We start from the raw sequence: 6,207 nt of genomic DNA on the forward strand, positions 1-6,207 counted from the left end.
GCCCAACACTGGGGATTGAGCCCACAACCAGGACAATTACTCTGACTTGGAAATGAACCATGACCTCCTGAATCATATAGGTTGATGCTAACTGCTGAGCTACTGTGCTTTCTTCAATGCAACCAATACTGCACGGGGTTTTTTATTTCAGACCAACTGTGGTTGACCCTTGTTTGACAGCTTCCATTGCATATTCAATGGAATTTGATGAATCCTGCCCGGAGGGCTCCAAACAGTGACATCACTGTCATACTGGTTACGAAACATCGTAACATGGTAACATGGTTTGGATGGGCCTGGCTGTCGACTCCTGCAAAACTGTGGATTAAGGAGCCTGTGCCTGTCTTTTGATGGGAGACTCTGATATAAGAAAAATTATGATCTTTAGGCACTTTACCTATCAGGTTTCCCTCCATTAAGAATGACTCTAGGTAGGGGATGGGGTGGGGGGAGGGGGTGGCTGGCTGGGTGGAAAAGGTGAACAGATTAAGCAAACAAAACAAAACAAAACACAACAAACCTCATAGACACAGACATCAGCATAATGATTACCAGAGAAAAGGGTGTTGGGAGGGAGTAGAAAAGGGTATAGGGGGATAAATGGTGCTGAAAGGAGACTTGACTTGGGGTGGTGAACACACAATGCAATATACAGGTGATGTATTATAGAATTGTACACTTGAAACCTATATAATTTTATTAACCAATGTCACCTCAATAAATACAATTAAAAATAAATATTAATTAATTAATATTTTAAAAAATGAATGACTCCATCAGTGGAATGTGGACAGCATTCCTGGTAAAGCTTGATTGTTGTCTGAGTGCTCTCTTGAAGTTCTTTAATTTTAGCACCTCTGACACCAAGAAGTCCTCCTGCCAGACTCTGATGAATCAACAGTCTCAGTTGGAATTTAAAGTCGCTTCCGTTTCAGTGCTGGTAACTGAAGCATTCCACAGCATCAGATCCGGGCTGGTGGCAGTGGGTGAGGGCCACTTCAGGCCCTCTTCCAAGGTAGGGATGCTTTTTTTCAGAATGTCTCCAGTTGTTTCAGTAACAGCACTGACACTCAATATACGCTCGGGACCTCTGCTCTCTGGGGCCAAAACACTGGCCTTGTAGTCTGTACATTGAGCCTTAATACTTCTGCCTCCTTTTCAGTCACTACCCCAGCATTCTTGCTCTCAAGCAGAATGCATAATTAAACCTTCTCATCAGTGTTCTTAGGTCTTTTAAAAGCTTGTTCCTCTTCCATATCTTCTGCAGGGCGTTTACTAACTTCACCATTGGTTTGAGTGCTGGGGAAGGTTTCCTCTGTCTGTTCAGTTTCCATTTCCTGTACTATGTGGACACACTCATTAGGCAAGGCTGCCCCCCCTATTCTGCCGTGCCGCCTCAACTGGTCACACCTAGACAGAGAATTGAACCAGACTGGTTGAAAATCGCTGAAAATCGCATTAAGGTCGTGGGGGAAAGGACGTGAAAAGCTACTGTCTGTAGGTACAGCAGGCACAGTCAGAAGGGTTGTACTGAGTGGAGAAAGCTTTTTGTGCCATGAGGAGCCTTGCCCTTCTGGCCACTCTTCCTCATCTCTTCCTATTTGGGTCTGACTTGCAGGTTGGCTAGGAGGTGGACTTCTATCAGGTACTGTGGAGATGAGGTAAAGTGCCAGGCTTCAGCATCAAGAAGACCAATGTATTGCCCTAACTGGTTTGGCTTGGTGGATAGAGAGCGTTGGCCTGTGGACTGAAGGGTCCCAGGTTCGATTCTGGACAAGGGCGAGTACCTTGGTTGCGGGCCAATCCCCAGTAGGAGGTGTGCAGGAAGCAGCTGATCGATGTTTCTAACTCTCTATCCCTCTCTCTTCCTCTCTGTAAAAAAATCAATAAAAAAAAATATATATATATTTTTAAAAAGAGCTATGTAACAATATTAGTTGCATGACTTGGACAAGTAGCTTCTTTTCTGAGCCTTCGTTTCCTCACCTGTAACGTGGGTGGCTGTTTAACAGAGTTGTGAGTTTTAAATGAAACATTTTGTATGAAACATGGAGCATACTGCCTGGCATTCCCATGTTATACAGCATCAAGCCTCCTGGAGTGCTGGGAGGGCATAGAAACGTACCTGGGGATGGTTTCACAGGACCATCACCCTAACCGGTTTGGCTCAGTGGAGAGAGCGATACACAGTCCGGGAATGAGGAAGGGGAACAGCAATCCTGCATCTGACATTTGGTCCTGACAGCAACCATGCGTCAGCCTCAGTGCTGAGGGATTAGCAGTGTTCTCAGCACTGCTGGGCGTGTGCTATGGTCACTTGGCCACGGTCCTCTTCAGTCACACTGAATGTTGTTCTTGTAAATCTGGCCTGGGTTCTTTTCGGAAAAACAGCCTCCACACTGTGATGTCATGGTCCAGCCTGGGTCAGGGAAGGAGGGGGAATATGTTGTGTGCAGAACCTTATTTCTGGAGGGCTCAATCTGATCTCAGAAGAAACTCTATCCTCCTCCCTTCCTGTCAAGACCCAATCCGGAATCGATACTCTGATTTTGAATGAAGGGGAAGTAATAAAATCCTGGTTAAGACATGAAACTTAGCATCAAGCGGTTCTGGGTTCGATAAATGGCAGCTACTATTAAGTCCTCGGCAGTTGATATGGAATATAACTTGACCATTGTCTTCTATGCTTTTTACAAACCTGAGAACCACAATTTTCTCTGATAACCATTTTTCCCTCTGAGAGGTGGTTATGCTTCTCATACCAAGTGTGCCATCATTCTGGAGATGAGGAGGCTGGGGGAGAGATGGAGTAATTGCGTCCCTTTTCCTTTGTTTTCCCCTCCGTAGCTAGCTGGCTCCCTGGCTGCAGCCCTCCTGGTTCTTCTTGCTGCCTCCCTGCCCTCAGAGATGTTTGTCTCCGCTCTCCAGCTTGGAAAGATCAGCACCACCCAGCCAAGACTTCTGGCTTCCTGGGTCCTGACTCTCCCCCACACTTTCTGTTCTTTTCTTTCTCTTTTGCAGACAGCTGGAGAAGAGGCCCGCGTGTGTGAATGTCTGTGCCATAGAGACACTACTTCCAAGATGCTCTGCATAATTTCATTGTGCAGGAGGCCCCCGGTGCTTTTTACTTCCCCTTATGTTGTTCTGGATGTGTGTGTGTGTGTGTGTGTGTGTGTGTGTGTAAGTGTGTGTGTGTGAGGGGGAAGGCTGAGGATTAGAAATGGCACTGCTTCTAAGGACTGAGTCATCTCTGCCCCGCTCCAGGCAGGATGGCCCTTTGCCTGTAATAAGAAGGGAAATACATATGACAGTAGGATACTTTCCCAGGTCAGAAATCGCAGGTCAAAGTTCACTTGGAGGAGAACCTCATTCCTCTCTTCCCAACCACTAGGGATGTGTGTGGGGTCAGGACAGAGGAATAAGGGAGTGTATAGGGAACTTAAAGACCAGACTCCACTGGATATAAGAAGAAAAAAAAAAAGACTAAAAACAATACTATGTAACAGTTAAAAGAAAAGTGGCACATATACATATGGCATCATGGAAAGATATCCAAGACATGTTATTAAGTAAAAAAAGAAAAAAAAAGAAGAAGCAGCAGCAGCCCTGGCCAGTTTTAGTGGTTAGAGCAGCCCTCAGACCGAAGGGTTTTGGGTTTGATTCCTGGTCAAGAGCATTTACTTCGGTTGCAGGCTCGATCCCTGGTCGGGTGCATGTAGGAGGCAATCAACCATTGTGTCTCTCTTACATTGAGGTTTCTCTCTGTGTGTCTTACCGCCACCCTTCCACTCTCTCTAAAAATCAATGGGAAAAAATATCCTTGGATGAGGATTAACAGAAAAAGAAAAAAAATTACTGAACAACATGGATATTAAATTCTATTTATGCTTTTTTAAAAAATATATTGTATTGATTTTTTACAGAGAGGAAGGGAGAGAGATAGAGAGCCAGAAACATCGATGAGAGAGAAACATCGATCAGCTGCCTCCTGCACATCCCCCACTGGGGAAGCGCCCGCAACCCAGGCATGTGCCCTTGGCTGGAACCGAACCTGGGACCCTTCAGTCCGCAGGCTGACGCCCTATCCACTGGGCCAAGCTGGCTAGGGCTGTGTTTTTTTTTAAGTGCAAAATATACGGGGAGGTGAGTGAGAAAGGAATGGGGTTATAAAGTTTTCTGTATTTAAATATTTTGTAAGAGAGACTGAGCTGCAGACAGATAGGAAACTCTGGCTTCATTGTGGTCTTGTTTTTCTAGTATTACCTGAACAACAGGGAGATTGGGTCTATGTCCTAAAGAAGTTTGACCTTATGGGACAACATACTATCTGCTCAGCCCATCCTGCTCGCTTCTCCCCAGGCGACAAATACTCTCCACACTGAATCATGTCAAGAAACATTTCAAGGTGCTGATGACCCAGAAACCCAGTCCTATCCTTTCAGGGTCCCTTGAATTTGATGTCTCTCCTGTCTCCTGCTACCCCTCTGAAACATCCCAAAACCAAGCTCTTCAGTCTGTGAGCCTCGAAGCCTTCTTAACCACCATGCTCTTTGGAATCTGGTGTCATCATTGCCTTCGGTAATGCTTGTGTGAGGCAATCATGGCAGTAACCCCCTTAAAGGGAGCAAGCTTGAATCTTCTTTTCATATTTTGACTCACTGCCAGGTTATTTAAATGATTTGAAAGAAAATATATATATTTTGCAACAAGTATACACATGTATTACTTGCAATTAAAAGTATATTTTTATAGCAAAAATGATACATTTTAAAGCAGAAATGGGCTTAGAAAAGAAAGGTAAGGGATTCTAGGGATGGAAAATGGGACTTCCCATGAAAGAACTGTCCCTGATGAAGCTCTTCTCTTGTCCCTTTGCCGCAGAACATGGGACTATCTCCTACGGCAACTTGGGAGATGAAGGCGAGGTCTCCAGTCTTTGTTCAGCCCCAAAGGACCCTCATAGCTGACCCCAAGTTACCAGGATGCTCCCAGGGGTCAATGAAAACATCCAAACATCTAACTGGTAAGAAAAAGTGGGAAGAGGAAAATCAGGAGGAGAAAAAAATTCCCAGACTCTGCAACGGAAGGGTTTGGACTTCCACCTTCGGGAACAACTGCTACAAGTTCTCCTTTGGGGGTCTTCAATCCTGAAATCCTGACGCAAGCTTAACCCCAACTCCAGGCGAAAAACCACACTTTCTGCCAAGTCACCTGTGTATTCCCTTTTGATTCTAGGGTCATTTTGTATTTGAAAATGTTGAGCTCCAAAGACATGGCCTTCCCAAGGTTACACAGCAGACAGAGGCCTTCAGAATCCTAACCCATGTTAGTTTGTTTTTATCCATTAGACCATGCTGCCCTACTTAAAACCCAACATTTACTTTTGACAAGTTTAATCTTGACCCCAACTCCGGTTCTAACCACAGTGGGCTCAGGTGCTTCTGACCCCAGCCCAGTGGAAATGGCTGGTTTTGCTTTCGCCCCTCCTTGCTCCCTAATTCCACCGTATCGCTCAGAATTTCCCTCTTGACTATATATATATATATAAAGGGCAATCACAGGTGGGAGGGAAGGAGTGGATTTTGTCCCTGGCCTGAAGTGGCTCTGAGGTGCCTGGCTTTTGTCTGCACCTTGCAGAGGATGACCCTCCACAGGAGGGCTTCGGGGTTTATGCCTAGTAGGCCACCTCCCCTCTCCCGCTGAATGTCTTTCTAAAGCAACCTCTTGACCCCAGCCCTGGAGGAGAGGCACAGGTTATCAGTGGCCAGGATCCCAGAGCCTATGACCCTGAGATGAGGCTTTTGAAGACAGATCATGAAAGATAATCTGTGTGAGGCAGGGATGAATAAATTTGGACAATAGCAGCAGCTGAGTCCAAGGGTCAGTGTCTGGGAGTAATTTAGGAAAAGCTCCGTGCTGACAGCTGTGTCTGGAGTGGAACATCATAGCCGAGTCAGCTCCTGGGCTCCTCCACTGCCTCAGGCCAATGAAGCTCTGGCCCAGGACACAGAGACAGCTGTGGTGAGGCAGAAAGCAGGGCCCCCGGGGCCCAGATCGCCAAGCTCCGGCCAGCAGTGTGACCTTAGGCAAGTCTTTGGGAAAGGAAACTAGTGCCTACTTGAGTGCATGCAATGCCCGTTCACAGATGTCATCCTCGCTACAGGGTAGTGAAGAGGGTCATTTCACGGGGGTGGGAGGGTGGGAGGG

General features: G+C 46.3%; 1 pseudogene; it reads right to left on the minus strand.

Moving 5' to 3' along the window:
• Positions 1–325: 325 nt before the first annotated feature.
• On the minus strand, positions 326–1,464 carry LOC102764488 (annotated as a pseudogene).
• Positions 1,465–6,207: the final 4,743 nt, after the last annotated feature.

The sequence above is a fragment of the Myotis davidii genome, unplaced genomic scaffold (assembly GCF_000327345.1).
Source record: "Myotis davidii unplaced genomic scaffold, ASM32734v1 scaffold1527, whole genome shotgun sequence".
NCBI classification, from domain to species: Eukaryota; Metazoa; Chordata; class Mammalia; order Chiroptera; family Vespertilionidae; genus Myotis; species Myotis davidii.